Here is a 9,212-nt window from a genome sequence, read left to right on the forward strand (position 1 = left end):
CCCCCACCAGGTGCAAGAAAATGTCCACACCCCAGTCAGGCACACTGTGGAAACCACAGGACACCGCCCCACCCTGCAGCCCACCCCTCCTAGGCATGGGCTGACCTTCCATTCGGAGGTCAGTCACCACTGTGCCTGTGCTACAACTTCCTTTTGCAGTCTCCTTGTCAGACCCACAGATGGTGGTCTTTTACACGTGTCCTGCCCGGCTGACTTTTGGACCTTTATGCCTGCGCCTGTACCCCGCTTGCCTTTTGTGTGGGAAGGGTTCCCGCCGTCTTTGTACCCAGAATATCCACTTCGGGGTCACTGATAGGCCCACCACTAAGTATGGCTGCAGGAATGGATCACTCCCATTTTCGGCATGTATACACCATCATTGTAAGCAGCTACATTGGCCAGGGCCGCTTCACAGGCCCCTCCTGGGTCATTTGTCACCAGAAATGGCCATGTGGAGCCACTCTTACCCAAGCAGCTGAATCTGAAATTCTAAGGTGGTGTACTTGCCCCTACAGGGGTATTTTAACTTTAGAATCACCCACCAGCCCATCATCCCACTGCGAGATCCACCTCCGGTTTGAAGGGGGGAGCTTCAGACACCCCTTGAGGTCCCTTCTGGGGAAATTTCAGGCTCAGGTGCAATTTCTTAAAGCTCTAGCAAAATTAGGTAGGAGAATACCTGAGGGTCCTCTTCGTGATTTGGGAAAAAGTCATTTTGTAACAAGGTCCGTTGTGGTGGTTTCCGGGACCAGAAACTATTTTGCTAGTGAGATACTTCCTTTGCCCCAGACCTGACGGCTTATGGGAAGATGAGGGCCCCACCGATGGAGGGTGCAGGAACAGACACACACTCGGGCCGCCCGGGTCTGGGGGTGTCAGGGTTATAGGCAATTGCTCAGGGATGCTGCCCTGGTTCCTTCCCAACAGTTCTCTGCAGCCTGCACGCTCAGTAGGGCCCTGAGTTATGCAAATGGCGTCAAGGGAACTCACCACCTCTGAACTAAACACAGAAAAAGAACCAGAATGAGACTGTGGCAATGCTCTCAGGTCTTTCACTGGGATTTCTTCCACCAGAAACAGTGTGGTGGGATCGGGATGCCCTGTGGCCCACTAGGCAAGCCCCTGAGGCAAGCTAAGGGCTACGCCTATAGATTACACAGGAATGTCTTTGGGTTTCTGCTTTTCCCCCTTTCTCTTTAGTGTCACCCAGTCCAGATGGGAGCCACGCCCTCCGTCCCTTCCAAATCGCCACTGGGTGCATTCCTAGCGATTGAGATACCTTTGACCCTAAGCAGTTAAAAGGGAAGAGATTAGTTTTCTTTTGAAATGCTGTTCGGCCCCAGTAAGAATTAGGGGATGGAGACACACTGTCTGGGAGCAGAGCGGGAATTCCAACACTATCCTACAGTCAGATCTATTCTGCCTGAGGGAAGGCAAAGGGCCCGACATTCCTTTCGTGCAGGCATTTATGGCTCAGTATGGAGATCCCTCCTTTCACTTCCCCCCCCCAGTACCTATGGGCCCCAGTGTTGATGGGTTAGAAGACCCCCTCCTTGGCTCCCCACCTGTCTCTCAAGAGAGGTTAAGGGGACCCCAGAGCGCAAGAGTCTCTGCCCCTACCTTAGAGGGAGCAGCCTCTCCATCTTACGCTACAGGCAACCTAAAGCTAGGAGCTGAGGAAAAACTCAGCCCCACAGGACATACTAGGAGGGCTGCCTCTTATCTCCCTTCCAGGCCTACACTCCTGCCCTTGAGGGAGGGAGCAGGCAGCAGGCCGAAGCGGCTGTGAGGGTCCAAGTGCCCTTGTCTGTAACTGACTTACAACAATGTAAAGACAGGCTAGGGCGTTTTTCTGAGGACCCCTCGTGTCTCACTAGTAATTTCCAGACTCTTCCTTTAGCCTTTAGTACATCATGGAGGAATTTGTACATAATTCTGATCACCTGTGGTTCCCCAGATGAGAAGCAGCGGGTCTGGGAGGAGGCCCATAAATATGCAGACCAGTTGCATCCCAGAGTCCTGGCACCAACCAGCCTGCTACCCAGGCTGTCCCAGATCAGGATCCCAACTGGGGATACGATACTCAGGCAGGAATCCGGAGTAAGGGATGCAATGAGCGATTGCCTACTGGCAGGAGTGAGAAACTGCATTAAGAAACCTGTAAATTATGAGATGATTAGGGGAATCACCCAGGGCAAGGAAGGGAACCCAGTTCTCCTCAGAAACAGGCTAGTAGAAGCCTTCCGACAATGTACAAACTGGGACCCATCACCCCTGGAGGGTGGAATCTTGGTAGGACAGCATTTTCTAAGTCAGTCCACCCCTGATATTTGCAGGAAGCTTCACAAATTACAAATGGGCCCACAGGCCCCCCCAGACCAGCTCATGGATACAGCCTTTTTGGTCTTTAACAACAGGGACTTGGAGGGAAGAAACCAGGGAAATGAGGAAGGGGGAAGCGAGCTGAGCTCCTTGCACTAGCCTTTCGTAGTGCTGTGGGCGGAAACCAGCCCAGTCAGGGGAGCTCGAGGACGCCTCAAGAGAATCAGGGGCAAAAGGATCAGACCTGCTGTAAGCGCAGCTGCCCTCGGCCCCTCCAGGACCCTGTGCCCTCTGCAAGAACCTCAGTTCCGACCCCTGGCCCTGGGAGGTAGACTGCCCCCGTTCCCAGAGTGGAAAGGGGGCATCACCCAAGGCCATGGCTACCCTTGGGGGCTGAGGGTGGCCAGGGAGCAGGTGGCCGGGGAACAGGTCATCCCCAGGGAATACTCATGTTCTCATCTCTCCCGGGAGCCCCGGGTGACTCTGCATGTGGCAGGTAAGAAAATCGACTTTCTTGTTGACCTTGGGGCCACTTACTCTGTCCTCACCTCTTACTCTAGACCCCTTTCCTCCCAATCAGCTAAGGTAAGGAGGATCCAAGGAAACCTTAAGGCCTATTTCTCTTTTTAAAAGATTTTATTTATTTATTTTAGGCAGAAGGGAAGGGAGGGAGAAAGAGAGGGAGAGAAAACCTCAGTGTGTGGCTGCCTCTTGAGTGCCACCTACTGGGGACCTGACCTGGCCCGCAACCCAGGCACGTGCCCTAGACTGGGAATCGGACTGGTGGTCCCTGGGTTTGCAGGCGGATGAGCAGTCCACCGAGCCACACCAGCCAGGGCCATTAAGGCCTATTGCTCTACACTCCCTGTCACTCACCCATGTGAGAGTCAAATATTCAAACACTCCTTTCTGAAGGTTCCTCAGTGCCCTATCCCTCTGTTAGGCGGGGACCTTCTGGCCCAAGCAGGAACCATCCTGTCGTTCCCTGAAGAGCCACTGTGGTTAAGCGAGGTTGCGAGTCAGTAGGAGCCGAAACCAGGATGAGATCGCAAGTCCAGTTCTGGACGCAGTAAACCCTTGAGTTTGGGAGTCAGGGATTCCGGGGAGAGCAAAGACTGCGTTACTGGTTGTTACGATCCAGTGAAGCCCAGGTCTGGTCCCTCTCCAGGAAGCAGCATCCTATCAAACGGGAAGCTTTGCAGGAAGCAGCCCGTCATAACTACATTCACAGGCCACGGGCTCGCAGTTCCTTGTGAGCGTCCTTGCAACACTCCCATCTTCCCGGTGGCGAGCCCGCCGGAGAGGCTAGTCCCGGATCTGAGGTTAGTCGGTGACGCAGTAGTCCCTTTACATCCAATGGTAGCAACCCTTACACCTTGCTATCGCAGGTACCTGATGATGCTCAGGTGTATTCGGGGTTAGATTTGAGAGACGCCTTCTCCTGCATCCCCTTTGCATCCCGACTCTCAGCATTTGTTGGCTTCTGAGCGGACGGACCCAGAGACCTCAGCAATGCACTTGGACTATACTGCCGCCAGGGGTCAGGGACAGCCCCCACTTCTGTGCTAGGGTATTAGGAAAGGATCTTAGAGAGCTGCAGTTGCAAGGAGGAGCCATTTTCCAACAAGTAGATGACATACTCATCTGCAGCCCCTCCAAGCAGGCTTCCGATCAAAATGCCATCCAGACTCTGAATTTCCTCGCTGAAAGAGGATATCGGATGTCGAAGGAGAAGAAGGCTCAGATGACCAAACAAAAAGTAGATTATTTAGGGTATATGTTGACTCCCGGGTCTAGGCAAATATCACAGGAGGGAATTGAAGCCGTTACTGAGTTAACTCCACGGACCACTAAGCAGTTTCCCACCTCTTTAGGGACAGCAGGATTCTGTAGGATTTGAGTCCCTGCTTTGGGCTAATTGCCAAACCTTTGTATGAAGCCACTGAGGGGCCAGACAGGAACCCATTATACGGGAAAAGGAAGGTGATCGGGCTTTTAACAAAATTCAGCAGGCCCTCGTTGACGACCCAGCTGTAGGCAGCCCTGACTTAAACAAGCCTTTGTCTCTATACATAGCAGAGAAGCAAGGAATGGCTTTAGGGGTCTCAGTCCCACGACCAGGGAATGAACCTCAACCCGTTGCCTATCTCTCTACAAAACTGGACACGGTAGCAATGGGGGGTGGGGGCCTCCGTGCCTCAGAGCAGTTGCAGCCGCAGCCACGCAAACCGAGGAAGCTGCTAAACTAACTCTCGGGCAGAAGTTAGAGGTCTTAACTCCATCCACATCAGGTACAAGCGGTATTGGAAACGAAAGGGCACCTCTGGTAACAGGAACTAGACTGACCAAATATCAGGCCCTTCTCCTAGACAATCCTGAAGCAACTGTGAAGACCTGTCATACCTTAAATCCAGCCTCCTCAATGTCCACAGCATCAGCCCCAGACTTGACCCATTCCTGCTCACACATTATTGTCTTCCTCACTCCGGCAGGACTGACTTGCTGACTTAGAAAACCCTGACGAGCGGCTCCCTGAGGGGAGCGGCTTTGTAGAACGGGGAGCAAAAGGCGGGAGACGCAGTGGTTACTTTATATGACATCGTTCAGGCACGACCTCTTCCACCCTCGCCCTTGGCCCACAAGGCGGAGATTACAGCCCTTACTGAGCTCCATCCTAGGACAAGGAAGAAGGGTTAATAATCTATACAGACTCCGAACATGCCTTCCCTGCTGTGCACGCTCACGCTGCCACATGGAAAGAAAGAGGGCTTCTCCCTGCTCAGAACTGCCCCACTGAGCATGGGCCAGAAACCCTGGGTCTGTGGGGAGTGGTCAGGCTCCCTGAGCAGGTGGCAGTCATGCATGGCAAAGACCACCAGAAGGGCATGTCCCCTGTCTCTCGGGGAAATGGGAGAGCAGGCCGAGAAGCAAAGAAAGCAGCACTAGGGCCTGACAAACAAATGGCCTTATTTTCCTCTGTAAGTGGCTCAGATATCAAGGCCGACTACACATCCGAGGAAATATCTTGGGCTTTGGAGCAAGGAGGTGTCCACGAAGGACCCTGGATATATACTAGCCAGAGGGTCTTCCTTCCCCAGGCCTCCCAGTGTAAATTCTTTTTTAATATATATATTTTTTACTTATTTATTTTTAGAGACAGGGGAAGGGAAGGAGAGAGGGAGAGAAACATCAATGTGTGGTTGACTCTTGTGCGCCCCCTAGTGGGGACCTGACCTGGCCCACAACCCAGGCACGTGCCCTGGACTAGGAATCTAACCGGCGACTCTTTGGTTCCTAGGCTGGCGCTCAATCCACTGAGCCACACCAGCCAGGGCCCAGTGGAAATTCTTAAAGGCTTTGCAGGACCCCTTGCACTTGGGAAGGGATGCTACAATGACCATGGTTGATAAATTATTCGTAGGCGGGGGAATAGCTACTGGCATGAAGAATATTCGCCAGGCTTGTACTCTGTGTGCCTACGGCAACCCTGGGCGAAGCCATCCTTGCCCCTGCTGACAGAACCTATTCAGCAAAGAGGGACCTGCCTGGGAGAGGACTGACAGGTTGGTTTTACAAAATGCCTCCTTGCAGAGGACACATATGCTTACTAGTCCTGATAGATACCGTTATTGGGTGGATCGAGGCTTTTCCGAGAAGGACGGAGACGGCCGCAGAAGTAGCATAAACTCTTCCTAAAGGAAATGATACCCCGGTTTGGTCTCCTGTGATCCCTACCGAGTGAGAATGGGCCATCCTTCACCTCTAGGGTCCCTCAAGCAGTCTCTGAAGCTCTAGGCATAAAATATTATCTCCACTGCACCTGGGGACCATGGCCCTCTGGAAGAGTAGGATGGGCAAATCAAACTTTCAAAGGGACATGAGCAAAACTCTGTCAGGAGACTTCTGAAAACGGGGCTAAGTTGCCACCTACAACCCTCCTGAGAAAGAGGGGCTCCCCTGAGGCAAATACTGAGCTCAGCCCACGTGAAATGCCCACCCTTTTTAACTCTAGATCGGATATTTGATACGGGGGGGCCAATTAAGTATATAATAAGCTTAGGGCAACTGCAGAAAGCTTTCCAGGAATATGGAAACAAAGTTTCACCAGCCCCAGAAGGGAACTTTCACACTGCCATATCTCCGGGGGCACTGGGTACTCCATAAAACTTGGAAGGAGGGGTCACCAGCAGACCAACTCAACCCTGAGTGGAAAGGGCCCTACCAGGTAGTCCTGAGTACCCCCGTAGCTGTAAAACTTTTAGGGGTGCATAGCCGGGTTCATATTTCCAAGGGAAAGCTGGCTCCCTCCGATCCCGATCCGACTCAGGACCAGCTGGAGACCCGAAGCCCAGGCTGCACCAGCGCACGGCTGGAGGGCCTCAGGTTCCCGTTCAGAAGGAGGAAGCCCTAAAGCGCAGGTGGCAAACACAAGGCCCGTGGCCGAATCCGGCCTCCACCTTGTTTTATCCAGCCCGGCACCTTGTTTCTATCTGGCAGCAGCGCCGAGCTCTCGCTTAACTGTTAAGGAGTAGTTACATTTACACATTCCTAAAATTACATTCGGCCCTTTGAAGGCAACTGCGAGGCTGATGTGGCCCCCAGCGAAAATGAGTCTGACACCCCAGCCTTAAAGGGTAAGTGACAGTTGATGACGCTGTACTGACATCACCCTTGTTCTGGAGAGTCTCGCTTCTTGGAAATGTCCTGTTGATACTGGTCCTCTGCATGAAGGCCTGTTTACTTCCTTCTGGGTGGAATCCTATCTACAAGTGCCCGAAATGGAAATGGCTTTGTTTCCATTAGCCATTTCCTACTCACCTACACCCCGGATAACGGAATGGGATGAAACTTTTTCAGTAAACGCTTCTCGAACCTTAGCAGCAGGAGAAAACCCGGCCCAATGTTGGATGTGTCATCCTAACCCAGAAACTCCTTCCATATATAATACTCATATAAAAGCCTACCCAATAGCTAATGAACCCTTAATCAATGCTGTGAATTCTTCCTCCAGTTACAAGCGTTCCTCTTTTTCCTTAAGAGTCAGTTGGGAGTGGAACTGTCCTTTGTGCTTCCGTGGGACCCCAGTAGAATTAAAGCCATTTAATGACGCCAGTACCTCTCCTAAGTGCGCAGTCCTGTAGGAGGCACCCACGTTATAATAATACTCGCAGGGGCCATTAACCCATCTGAGGCCCTGGCCTCTCTGTCAAGACCCAGCTTTCTAGAGAATCTTTCTGAGGGAGAGACTGTCAAACCTTTGAATTGGCCACATACAGGATGCTAACTGAATCATGATTCCAACTGCATTCCTCATAGTGCCCACTGCTGCTTCGACAAAACTCATAATGCAGATACGAACAGCACTTTGAAATGTGTTCGTTGGAAATTGAACCAATCCCTTCAAGGGGTATTAGCCAAGTTCTACCACCTCCTGCAGGAGGGGAAGATCGGGGAAATAATTTAGTCCCCCTTAAGGATTGCCTTTCCCCTCACCATGCGCCCTCCTTAACCAGCACGACTCCAGTCACTGCGGCAACCCTGGGCCTCGTCCGGCGGTGTGGGCCTCCCAATAACTGGCTAACAGATCATTCAGAAGTTCAAGAAGCTGTTGCTTATTCACATCTCAGCAACTCTAAAACAGGGGGGCAACTGTACCTTAGGGACCTTGGTACCCCAAGACCTTACCATTATAAACATAACCCAGGGTCCTGGAAGTCCGTCTCTCAGCAGAAAAAATGAGCTGTTGGTCTGGTAGTGGCTGGAGCTGCTGCCACTATAGCCGCTGCAGCCCCCTGGGGAGGCTCTGCCGACCACGAGGCCACCCTGAGGGGACTCGCTAAGAGTATAGAAGTCTCCAAAGGTCCTGCTGATTCTCTAGCTGGATTCTCAAGGTCAGCAGACTCACCAGCAAACGTAGTCATGGATGACCGCCTCGCCCTTGATTATCTTGCAGAACAAGGTGAAGTGTGTGCTGTTATCAATAAAACCTGCTGCACCTTGTAAATAACTCCAGAATGGTTGAAAGTAACATAAGGAAAATTTTTGAACAGGCAGACTGGTTACATAAATACAATCAACAGGGCCAAGGAATTAGGGATACCCTGGCCTCCCAGCTCCCTAGCTTAACGTGGCTATTACCTGTCTTAGGTCCCTTAATAACATTGCTAGCAGCTCTTGCTACTTTTAGGACTGTGTTTTTTTAGTTTACTTGTTAAATTTGTATCTTCTAGGCTTAAGCAGTTCCACGTCAAATTGATGATGCTCCAGGGTTTCCAACCAATCCCTGAGAGCGATGTTGAAGCTGACCAACACACAGCGTCTGTGGCGGCCTCGGGAGTTCTTCTTCGACCTCTAGAGAGAATAGGGTGAGAGTTTCCTGGTTCTCGATAGGCAGGGACAACTGCCCCATATAAGCTGGAAGAAGTTACAGAAGGATGATCTTTGTCCTTCAATAACCCCCAAAAGATTTTTGAGAACCATGTCTCTCAAGGGGGAAGTGGAGGCAGGAGATGGTCAGGAAGGAGGAAACTCCGGCCCGCCCCCCTCCCCCAGGGCTAAGACGAAGGACGTCGATGCAGGACAGAGACCCTGTTCTAAGACCGGTTGCCCCTGGTCTCTGGAAAAGCACTTCATCATAGTGAATCATGAATGCACCTGCGCAGAAGATGTTACATGGCCCCTCTTTCATTATGATAAATCAGCATTGTGCGACCCCCTTCTCCAGTGGCCAGTCAAGGAAAATCATGGGAGACCACATGCATGGTAGCTTTAAAGTAATATAACTACTCACACATGCACAATAAATCCCGGCCAAAACCAGCCAGGAAATATGCGCCCTTTAAGAACAGAATCTCTCCAGCCCCTGAGGGCAAAGAGGTGACCAGCTCCCA

This window comes from Desmodus rotundus, chromosome 6 (genome assembly GCF_022682495.2).
Source record: "Desmodus rotundus isolate HL8 chromosome 6, HLdesRot8A.1, whole genome shotgun sequence".
Taxonomy (NCBI): Eukaryota; Metazoa; Chordata; class Mammalia; order Chiroptera; family Phyllostomidae; genus Desmodus; species Desmodus rotundus.